The sequence below is a fragment of the Cydia strobilella genome, chromosome 9, assembly GCF_947568885.1.
Source record: "Cydia strobilella chromosome 9, ilCydStro3.1, whole genome shotgun sequence".
Taxonomy (NCBI): Eukaryota; Metazoa; Arthropoda; class Insecta; order Lepidoptera; family Tortricidae; genus Cydia; species Cydia strobilella.
Genome location: NC_086049.1, coordinates 16798314 through 16811060, shown reverse-complemented (window position 1 = coordinate 16811060; position 12747 = coordinate 16798314). Strand labels below are relative to the sequence as shown.

At 35.3% G+C, this 12747-nt stretch overlaps 1 long non-coding RNA gene across 1 annotated transcript in view; it reads right to left on the bottom strand.

Moving 5' to 3' along the window:
• Nucleotides 1–12747, bottom strand: part of LOC134744482 (uncharacterized) — a 282585-nt gene that overhangs the window by 38786 nt on the left and 231052 nt on the right. The gene's annotated exons all lie outside the window — the stretch shown is intronic.

Here is a 12747-nt window from a genome sequence, read left to right as displayed (position 1 = left end):
TGTTTCATACAATTAATTTTGTGTAAACAATGTTATGTTCTTTGAATACATATTATTATTGTACAGAATACTCTTTTCCTTGCACTCTTTTTAGGGTTCCGTACCCGAAGGGTAAAAACGGGACCCTATTACTAAGACTTCGCTGTCCGTCCGTCTGTCTGCTAGTGCATTCTCTAAATATGCGGACTAGGTCATCGATTCTGTTACAATGCTCACACAGGTTTGTATCTCTTTTTTTCATGTGGTGATAAAAATTATTACACGGAATATGTCCTGAACGCAGACGTCATTACGTTCACACGCGATCAAGAGCACGCCCCCTTCCACCCGCGCTGCAAAATCGCACGACCGTCGATTTTTGAGCAAACTCGAAATGAGCATGCCTATTATAAGCAAGCATGCTTTCGTGCTAGTCATTAGCATGTGTAACAGTAGCTTATACATAGTAAGTATAGGTTCACGGTTCACAGGCACATGGCGTTTAATTTATAAATGGCGTTTAATAAGGACTAATGCGTATGAATTCGCCGCTAGGGGCGCTAGTGTATCAATCAATCTTTAGGTAGTATATATGGCTCCATCGATACTGTCGATGATTTCGCCAACGTCAGAGTGGGATCCACGTGGGATCGAATTAATATTTCAGCCAGTGTACGGTAAATAATAAAATAATGGGCCTCTAGGGCTCTAGCCAGACACGGTTAGAGGTAGAAATACCAAATGCTCTTAGAGCACGACGTTGTTCGGTAGTTATTATTTGTAGTCGACTCGTAAAACCGATAGCTGGATTTTACGAGAAGGACGTGGACTACCGGCCGTAGACTCCAAAATGGTGGTTAAACACGCTTTGAGATTAATTCTCCATTCACTGCACACTACTACATTAGATTACTGTATAATAAAGCTATCGATATTACACTTTAAACAATATTAATGAGCAAAAAACAAAGTAATTAATCACGAGGCTACTATCAAGATGGCGTTCGAACCGGAAGTCCGGCGCTAGTGTAGATGGTGGTCTTCGCAGTTCAAAATGTCAAATGTCACTTGTCACTTGTTTAATGACAATGACTGACAGCTGTTCTTTAGACCACCATCAACAGTGGCGCCAACTGGTGAGCAAAAAAACGATAGCCCTCAGCAGGCGTTTAATAGACCTGTACCAATAACTTCTGAGGTTATAAGAATATTAATGTTGCTTATTTTTTATATATAGTTTCCAGACCATATACTAAACCTAAAAATAATATTTTGTGTCATCCTAGGTATTTGCTTAGGTAGAAATTTAGGTATTTCTTTTTTCAATCAGCATTCTGTAAAAAAAATATTCGAGACGAAATTCTTTGTTTCCCTGTAAAGGCAAAGTGGCTTCCGACGTACACACGCATTTTGTGTCATTTTCATCCACGGGTATAATGGCATTTAATAAATACCTAATATTGATCCTAAAACGCCTAAAAAAATATTAGAGTCGGTAAGTGAAGTGTTGTACTTTACAGAACATTGTTATATGTTATTCAAACAAATCTGTGTCAAATTCATCCACCGCTTTTATTTAAAAAAAAATTTTTTCTAATTAACACCCTGTATCTGCCACAAAAAAAAATTCATATTATTAAGTTTACGTCTATAATATTATAATACCACATTGAGACATCATTCATAATTTGGGTCATTTTGATCCACGGTTTTTTTACTATCTGGCAAAATAAAACTCAATTGAGCAAGAAGGGCGTGCGCGGGGAAGGGTACCTACGCGAGTGGGGTGCTTATTATACTTGCCGCAATATCAGCTGGCGACTGAGATCTTAATACTATCTCCTTTACCCTTGTTAAGTTAAGACCAACCAAGAGATGGCATTATGAGCTGTCTCGCCACTTAGTTTTGCGATACAGTGTATTTATTTCATTCGGAGGCATAATTACATTGTCTTATCAATCTTACCGTAGTAGGTATATAAATATAATTAAAAATAAACTGTAGGCTGCAATCCTCATACTGACCAACATTTGTGACGTTCCTAATCAAAAGGTACCACTTTCTCTGACAGGTTATTTGTATAAAGATATAATCAAATTTCGTCTTTATGGTAAACGACAAAGTGGTACCTACCTTTTGATTGAGAATGTCACATCAGCGACTTAAAAATTACTTTTGTTTCGATTTTTAGTAGACTTTTTAAGTTTATTTTAAGACGCATTTTATTGTGATTTTTGTTATGTTTAAGCGTGGCAAGCAACATTAATTACATTGATGATGATGTTCATTAAATACAATATTTTTTCATACTATACTGAACTGTCACCCTATACATGAGAATGAACAGCGCCCTCTTGACAATGATCATATATTACTGGTCAGGCTTTAATATGTGTCATAATTTAGTAAAGTCCCCTTTGTGGATTCTAAGTTTCCGAGTTACAGCAGTTTAATGAAAGCGTTTTTTTTAAATATAAATTAAGGGTTGAATAAAGAGGAAAGAAAATTTGATTATTTTTGCGCTACGACGCACGGTTTAGGAGATACAGCCCTATAAAGTTTTTTTTCTTGTTTTTTTCTTTTTTACATTGTGTTTTTTGTATATTACTTTGGGGTTTCATAAAGGGGAACGAAAATTTAATTATTTTTGCGCTACGACGCATGGTTTAGGAGATCAAGCCCTATAAAAAAAAAATTTTTTTTTTTGCGTTTTTTTTTGTATAAATTAATGGTTACATAAAGGGGACCGAAAAGTTGATTATTTTTGCGCTACGACGGTTTAGGAGATACAGCCCTATATAGATTTTTTTCTTTTTTACGTTTTTAAATCTTAATTAAGGGCTTCTTAAGGGGAACGAAAATTTGATTATTTTTCGCTACCATGCACGGTTTAGGAGATACATCCCTAAAGTTTTTTTTTCTTTTTTTTGTCATTGCGTTTTTTGTTATTACTTTGGGGTTTCATAAAAGGGAACGAAAATTTTATTATTTTTGCGCTACGACGCACGGTTTAGGAGATACAGCCCTAAAATGATTTTTTTCTCTTTTTCTTTTTTGCGTTTTTAAATCATAATTAGGGGCTTCTTAAAGGGGAACGGATATTGATTATTTTTGCGCTACGATGCACGGTTTAGAAGATACAGCCCCTATAAAGTTTTTTTGTTATTATTTTTTTCTTTCTTTTTCTTGTGTTTTTGTATATTATTTTGGGGCTTCATAAAGGGGAACGAAAATTTTATTATTTTTGCGCTACGACGCATGGTTTAGGAGATACAGCCCTATAAAGATTTTTTTTTTAAATTTTGCGTTTTTTTAAATATAAATTATGAGTTGCATAAAGGGGAACGAAAATTTTATTGTTTTTGCGGTACCACGCACGGTTTAGGAGATACAGCTCTATAAAGTTTTTTTTCCTGGTTTTTTTTTTTGTTTTTTTTTTTAAGTATTAATTACGGGTTTCTTGAAGGGGTTTTTTAAATTATTTTTGCGCTACGACGCATGGTTTAAGAGATACAGCCCTATAATGATTTTTTTTTTTAAATTTTGCGTTTTTTTTTAAATATAAATTATGGGTTGCATAAAGGGGAACGAAAATTTTATTATTTTTGCGCTACGACGCATGATTTAGGAGATACAGCCCTATAAAGATTTTTTTATTGTTTTTTTTCTTTTTTCCTTTTTTACATTGTGTTTTTTGTATATTACTTTGGGGTTTCATAAAGGGGAACGAAAATTTTATTATTATTGCGCTACGACACATGGTTTAGGAGATAGAGCCCTATAAAGATTTTTTTATTGTTTTTTTCTTTTTTACATTGTGTTTTTTGTATATTACTTTGGGGTTTCATAAAGGGGAACGGAAATTTATATATTTTTGCGCTACGACGCATGGTTTAGGAGATCAAGCCCTATAAAAAAAAAACTTTTTTTTTTGCGTTTTTTTTTGTATAAATTAATGGTTACATAAAGGGGACCGAAAAGTTGATTATTTTTGCGCTACGACGCACGGTTTAGGAGATACAGCCCTATATAGATTTTTTTCTTTTTCTTTTTTACGTTTTTAAATCTTAATTAAGGGCTTCTTAAGGGGAACGAAAATTTGATTATTTTTCGCTACCATGCACGGTTTAGGAGATACATCCCTAAAGTTTTTTTTTCTTTTTTTTGTCATTGCGTTTTTTGTTATTACTTTGGGGTTTCATAAAAGGGAACGAAAATTTTATTATTTTTGCGCTACGACGCACGGTTTAGGAGATACAGCCCTAAAATGATTTTTTTCTCTTTTTCTTTTTTGCGTTTTTAAATCATAATTAGGGGCTTCTTAAAGGGGAACGGATATTGATTATTTTTGCGCTACGATGCACGGTTTAGGAGATACAGCCCTATAAAGTTTTTTTGTTATTATTTTTTTCTTTCTTTTTCTTGTGTTTTTGTATATTATTTTGGGGCTTCATAAAGGGGAACGAAAATTTTATTATTTTTGCGCTACGACGCATGGTTTAGGAGAGACAGCCCTATAAAGATTTTTTTTTTAAATTTTGCGTTTTTTTAAATATAAATTATGAGTTGCATAAAGGGGAACGAAAATTTTATTGTTTTTGCGGTACCACGCACGGTTTAGGAGATACAGCTCTATAAAGTTTTTTTTCCTGGTTTTTTTTTGTTTTTTTTTTAAGTATTAATTACGGGTTTCTTAAAGGGGTTTTTTTAAAATATTTTTGCACTACGACGCATGGTTTAAGAGATAATGATATGTTTTTTTTTAATTTAGCGTTTTTTTTTTAAATATAAATTATGGGTTGCATAAAGGGGAACGAAAATTTTATTATTTTTGCGCCACCACGCACCGTTTAGGAGATATTATATCTATATATATATAGCTATAATAGCTCTATAAAGTTTTTTTTCCTGGTTTTTTTAAAAGTTTTAATTAAGGGTTTCTTAAAGGGGAACGAAAATTTGATTATTTTTGTGCTACGATGCACGGTTTAGGAGATGCAGCCCTATAAAGATTTTTTTTGTTGTTTTTTTTTTCATTGTGTTTTTTGTATATTATTTTGGGGTTCCGTAAAGGGGAACGAAAATTTTGTTCTTTTTGCGCTACCACGCACGGTTTAGGAGATATAGCTCTATAAAGATTTTTTCCTGTTTTTTTTGTTTTTTTTTTTTAAGTATTAATTAAGGGATCCTTAAATGGGAACGAAAAATTGATTATTTTTGCGCTACGATGCACGATTTAGGAGATGCAGCCCTATAAAGATTTTTTTTTTTGTTTTTTTTTTCATTGTGTTTTTTGTATATTAGTTTGGGGTTCCACAAGGGGAACGAAAATTTGATTATTTTTGCGCTACGACGGTTTAGGAGATACAGCCCTATAAAGTTTTTTTTGTTTTTTTTTTCATTGTGTTTTTTGTATATTACTTTGGGGTTCCGTAAAGGGGAACGAAAATTTTATTATTTTTGCGCTACGACGCACGGTTTAGGAGATACAGCCCTAAAATGATTTTTTTTCCTCTTTTTCTTTTTTGCGTTTTTCAATCTTAATTAGGGGTTTCTTAAAGGGATTTTTTTAATTATTTTTGCGCTACGATGCACGGTGTAGGAGATACAGCCCTATAAAGTTTTTTTGTTATTTTTTTTCTTTTTTTTCATTGTGTTTTTAGTATATTACTTTGGGGCTTCATAAAGGGGAACGAAATTTTTATTATTTTTGCGCCACCGCGCACGGTTTAGGAGATATTATATCTATATATATAGCTATAATAGCTCTATGAAGTTTTTTCCTGGTTTTTTTTAAAGTTTTAATTTAGGGTTTCTTAAGGGGAGCGAAAATTTGATTATTTTTGCGCTACGATGCACGATATAGGAGATACAGCTAATACAGCCCTATAAAGATTTTGTTTCTTTTTTTTTCATTGTATTTTTCATGTATTACTTTTGGGTTACATAAAGGGGAACGAAAATTTTATTATTTTTGCGCTACGACGCATGGTTTAGGAGATACAGTCCTATATATTTTTTTACAATGCATGTGCTCGAAAAGTGCGTTTCCTACGGAGCCATATCGTGCGGAAAGTACTGCTTTTCCGCACTAGTGCTTTTTGTTTTCAATTTTTTTTTACAGTACATATGGTGCTACTTTCTCGCACTAGTGCGGAAAAGAGCACTTACCGTGCATATGTCGAAAGTTTAAAGGGCCATATGTACTGTAAAACGTACGATACACGTGCGAATAAGTAATTCGCAACTCGTGTCGATTTAAAACACTCCTTTTAATAATTAAACTTATTTGCCATGACATGTTTTTTTATTTACTCGCACAATGCATAGTAAAACATTGTATGATACACGTGCATAAAGATGACTTCCGCACTTGTTGCATAAATAGCAATTTTTTTTATCAAAGAATGAAAGAAAGTCACGGTATTAATAACCAAATTTTACTTTAGTGGTACCTTTTCCCTATCACTGTCACAAATGTATGTGGCGTTCACGTAAACGCGATATTTTTAAGATTTCCCTGCGCAATGTTGCCAGCTCGCTCGCAAATCAAACATGTACTTACAGTTCTTTTGCATAATGGTGACATTGTACAATATCTATGAGTTTTAAATAGGTAAAAGATAATTCGACGCATTCTTTGCTTGCTTGTTGCTTGTTGTTGTGTTGTTTGCGTAACTTCTTTGAATAAGTTGCGATAATTTGGCGCACAGGCGAAGTAAACATGCGTTGCGTACGGCAAGGTCACGCCGCGGCCCCACCCTGCACGGCCTCCGTTGCCCATTCAGACCGCCCGCTAGCTTCGTTTGAACGCAAATAATATTTTTGTAATATTTGTTTATGCAGTGGATGCAAGTGACACAAATTCATACATCTTATTTATCTTGCATTTCAAATTAATAAGATGTAAACTCTAATATCTTTAATATTCTTTTGTAACGGTGACAGCCTGTTACAACAAAATCATCAAATATCTTATGAAGCTATGCCTTAATAAGACACAAAATCATTTAATGGACCTATTTAAACGATTAAATTCGACCTAAGTAATTTTTTTTAACTCTAATTTTTTTTTGTGTCATTTAGAATATTATGACATAGTATCAGATTGCAGTGGACGTAATTGACACAAACTATGTTTTCACACTAAAAACACTAACCTAAATGCAACACAGTTACATGTGTTCTCTCGAATATTTTTTTCTCCAAGATAATTCAAAATAAAAAATAATTACCACAAAATAACAAATTACTAGAAAAGCAAATTATATATATGACACAAAACAAAATGTAAGATTTACATCTTAACAAAGTATTCATAAGCGAAAACAGAATTGACTTTAATATTTTTATAACCTAGGGGTCAAAATATAGCCAGCGGTACAGGTCTATAATAAATAAAATGAAATAAAATGGGTAGGTAAAGTTTTTTGAAGATAAGAAAATTTATATTTTCATCCGATAGTATTCGTCATAATGATCATGGAAATGCAGCTCTTTTATTTTTATTTCGTATTATTTATTAAATATATTTTTTTAAGTGACCGAGATGACGTTTGTGAAAAAAAATGAAAAATGGCAGATCAGGCACTTAATGCCTTTGCACGTGATGAGATAGAAAAAAAAAACGATGTCAACTATCAGTGTCACTTGCTGTCATTGCCGAAAAACAACGGCTGAACACAGCCGAACCTTTTCTGTATCCTTGCAAAGTTGCGTTTTACTTAGTGTGTTATCATTGAAATTTTCGACGACCTCAGCACGACCACGACTCACGGACTTCTGATTCCCCACGACATCTGCGAGTATTTGGACAAAGATTGGACCTACTTTTGAAAACTTGGCACTGCTTTTCGGACAACGTTTTCTAGCCTTCACGACGACCCCTGCTGCGGACTGATAAACGAGTAAATTAAGATCACAGACACCATGGAACCAGAACCTGGAAACGCACGAATGGATCTACAATATTACAGGGATGAACTCCAGTGTTTTGTGCCGTCGTGTAAGAAGCGCAGACGAGACTTTACGACGTCGGCTTATTTAAGCGTACCAAAGTCTTTACAAGCAATTTGGTGCCAAGCATTGGAGATATATTGCCCAAAACGAAACTTATATGTCTGTGAGGACCATATCAATGTTAGTATTGTGGTTTATAATAATCTACATATTAAGATTATAGTCTTTAATGTAGTTCGTTTTTGGCTACCAAGTCGCCGTGTTCTTACGCTAACATTATTATTCTTCGTTTGTCAAATACTACATATTTTAGGGTTCCGTACGGTCCCCTTGAGTTCCCTTTGAGTACGGAACCCTATTACTAAGGGCGGAGTCTGTCTGTCTGTCCGTCTGTCACCAGGCTGTATCTCATAAACCGTAATAGCTAGACAGTTGAAATTTTCACAAATGATGTATTTTTGGTGCCGCCATAACAACAAATACTAAAAACAGAATAAAATAAGTATTTAAGTGGGCTCCCATAAAACAAACTTGATATTTTTGCCGTTTTTTGCGTAATGGTACGGAACCCTTCGTGCGCGAGTCCGACTCGCACTTGGTCGGTTTTTTTATTTCGATTTCATCATCATCATCATCATTCGCTTGCCCTTATCCCATTCATTTGGGGCGGCGCGGCATTGGAGTTTTTTTATTTCGATTTATTTATATATTTAGTATATAAATACATAATTGATTACTACTTGTTAGTTAAGTATATACAACATGTTATTTTGTGTTTCGTGTGGACAACTGGAAATATTATGGAACAATTTTTGTTTTACTTTGTTTTAGTTGGTCTAACATAACAAGGCATGGTTTGTGATATATTTTTTTTTTACATCCTTCCATATTGAGCACCCTGCAGCTAGTAGTTTAGCCAGTGCTAGAGGTTGTTTAAATTCACATTTAAACATTTAGGGCATTTTCTATGAAAAGGGACCTTATTGTCGGTGGCGCTTACGCCGCACAGCGTCGCGCGGCATTGTATTAATATCGGAGCATCGGTAATAATGGCGTAAGCGCCATCGACACTAAGGTCCCTTTTTATAGAAAATACCACATTTATACATATACACAGACTTCATTTCGGAAATTATAAAAAAAATCTTTAATTTTATTTTCAGATCGAAGAAGATTGCTATAGAAGCAAATCTGGCAAGTTACACCTGAAAAAGACTGCAAACTTAATATACACCAAAACATATGATGAGAATGTAAGTATCTTCCATGAACACTGTTTATAATTGGGAAGGTAAAGTTTTTTTAGGCAAATTATATTTTTATCCGATAGTATTCATCATAATGATCATGGAAATGTAGGGTGTCTTTTATTAGGGTTCCGTACCCAAAGGGTAAAAACAGGACCCTATTACTAAGACTCTGCTGTCTGTCCGTTTGTCACCTGGCTGTATCTCATGACATGAACCGTGATAGCTAGACAGTTGAAATTTTTACGGACGATAATTTGGCCGTAACGTTACCATGGAGATCTGTCCACAACGTTACCATGGAGATCTGTCCACAACGAGACACTTTTCCGTGCATGCTACCGGTGTTCATCGATTTATAAGGGGGCATTCAAATATTACGTAACGCAATTTTCGAAAATTTTTGACCGCCCCTCCCCCCGTATAACGCGCCGTAACGTTTTCGTTATGCGCCCCCAAATTGCGTTACGTAATATTTGAACGCCCCCTAAGACGTTATCAAATTATCTCTATAAGTAGCCGGGTCCACACAGAGCGAGCATACGCGATACGCGCGAGGCAATTTCCTCGCGCACAAAACGGCAAGTGTAGACGTGCCTCGACCGAGACGCGATGTTGTATCGACATTTTTAGACGTGCCTCGCGCGCGCCGCCTCGGCTGAGGTACGTCTACACTGGCGCCACTGGCCGTTTTGTGCGCGACGAAATTGCCTCGCGCGTATGCTCGCTCTGTGTGGACCCGGCTAGTCTCATACCAAATTTCATGTACTCACATCAATTTCAGCGGTATAAGCGTGAATAGGTAATAAACGGACAGACAAGAGTTACTTTCGTATTTATTTCGCGTTAGTGTGGATTTTCTATAATTACACTTTAATAAATGATGAAAACATTAAAACAGGAAAGGAGCTTGTCAAAAGATAAGGGGAAGAGGAAGAATAGTGAAGACCGTGGACCGGAGACGGGAGACAGTAGTTTGAGGCCTCAACGGCAGACTTCCGAAGAATTGACAACAGAAAACAGCTCAGGTACAGATAAATATGGGGAAATCTTACACAAATCGACCAAGTCCCACAGTAAGCTCCATAAGGCTGACCGAACCAATTCTGACCTCCTGCTTTGTACGTAGGGTCAGTACCGACAAGGCTAGGGACCCTTTTAAGTCGTGGTAATTTAATTTAATTCAACATTTGTTTTATTCCAGTAGGCAACAAGCACTTTGTGATATTCACTGACACACGATATTCAGACATTCTATGATATTCAACGTCTGTTGTCAACTGTTTGCCAATCAAAAAAATTCGTACCACTGAAAATCCGCGAAATAGCGAGGGTCAATTTAGATATTGTCAGGCTTTACAAGTTAAAAAATAAAGGTATTACTTAAATTTAATTGTACATTATGATACAAGTGTGCTAAGTTGGTCATTACACACGAGGCGATATTGTGCGCGCGAGCTGTAAGCGATGCACACGCGTTTCATACGACGTTTTTCAAAACACACTTGCGAGAAAAAAAAGAAACTCATATTAATCAAATTTTAATAGTTAAAACAGTTAGTATTGTGTGTTGCATCTGTCATACTGCCGGCCGCCCTTCGTCCCGGCCGCGCGCCGCGCAGGCGGTCGGGCGCGCCGGTGCCCGCCAGTCTGACCAATTAAAGAAGGCTCCCTTTCCATGCATATTATTAGCAATCAGTTACCTTCTTAACTCAGTCGGATAATATAATGAAAAAGCACGAGTGGAATAATACACTAAAAGAGCACGCGTGTTTAATATCTAGGATTATGAGCCAAAAATCGGTGGAATAAAAACGTCGTTTTGAGCAAGTGTGTTGAAAAATTCGTTTTTCTAGATGCTGAGCCGTTGGGCAATCTTCGTGAAGATTCCGCGCCCCCCGTCATCCTGCAAGGCATCGGGATTGTCTCCAACTGGTGCTGCTTTTGTGGGGAGATCAGAAACGACTGCCACCAGCTTACCCACGACAAACCTTACGTAACAACCAACAAAATTATACTTACCATGAATGAAATCAATGTAGAATTAAATTTCAGGAAAGATACTATCCCACAAACTGTTTGCCAAAGTTGTGACACAAAATTGCAAGAGATGTATGAATTTGTCAAACTTGTCAAAAAAGCTCAAGACAAGTTTAGTAATGTAAGTAATATTGATGATTTTAGAAAAAGACTAGTAATACTAAAAGAAAATCCATCTTATATGTCGACTAGTGACGGTGATAACGATAAGCGATATGTCATATACAACTCCCTATCAATCTCTGATACGGAATTCACAAATAAAACAGTATGTGCTCGTAAAAGAAATAACAATAAGGAAGAAGTTGCTGAATTTAGGAAGAAATTTAGAGTTTCTATCGACTTAAATTCCATGTCATCATTTGGTGACGATAGTTATGGGAGCAATGACGTGAATCTGAATTGTGATGCTTCAGTAGATGATTCTAAAGAAATTGCAGGGGAAGTAAATAAAGTCAATGAATCTGTAACTATAAAAGAAGAAATTATTGAAATTCCTGGAGATACAGCTGACAAGGAATCGTTTAATACAAAAAAAGCAATACAACGAACTAAAAAACAACAAAATTGTACTACTTCACGTAGTGAGACTCTAAACAAACTGGCAAGTAAAACTAATTCTGTTCTTGTAATTGATCAAGAATCTGCAAGAGAAGGTATTTCTGCAGTAAGATTTGCAGGTCATTCATTTAACATTTCGACTCAAGATGTTGAAACCCTGGTTGTAAAAGAAGAAGAAAATGATTAATGAATTAACCAATGGTATAGTTGACAAAGAAATTGACCATCATACTATAATAAGAACTCAAATGCCATCTGAAGTACAAAAACAAGTTGCAAGTGAAATAAATTCGATTGTAGTTGCTAATAATGATTCATTAGAAGAAGCTAGTACTGGTGATAGAAACAATTGTTATAAAACAAGAATGTATAGTTTTGAGTGATGATGAGGACAATAATGACGTCCAACCTAATACAAAGACTAAATTAGAACCTACTGAAGTACAAGACACTCAAGTATTAGTTAGTGATGCCTCAAAACTGCCAGGAACTCAAAAGGAACTCTTAAACGATACAACCAATTCTACAAGTGTTTCAGTAAATCAACCAATCAGTGATCCAGTGTGTGTGATTCCTAAAAGTGACCTGATAGCACTAGTTGAATCGATAGTGGGCCGCATGTTGAACAAGTGAGAACTACAGATGTGCTAGTGGCGAAAACTTTCCAAAAAGTTCTCGGAAGTTTCGAGAAACAAAGGAAACTTTCATTTTGAAAATGACTAAGTTTCGTTTGCGTTACAAAAATGTGTAAGAAAAATTTCGATTGCTTCAGACAACATACCTTATATTTGTATGTGAGACTGGATTAAGTACAATGTATAGAAATTGTTTAAACTATTTCTAGACATTGTAGAATAATGCTGTGAAGACGACAGTGAACGACCACTTGCCCATACTATTCTAGTCATTCTACTTTTTCATGACCATTAAGAAAAGAAAAAAATAAGAATTGTCAGAAAA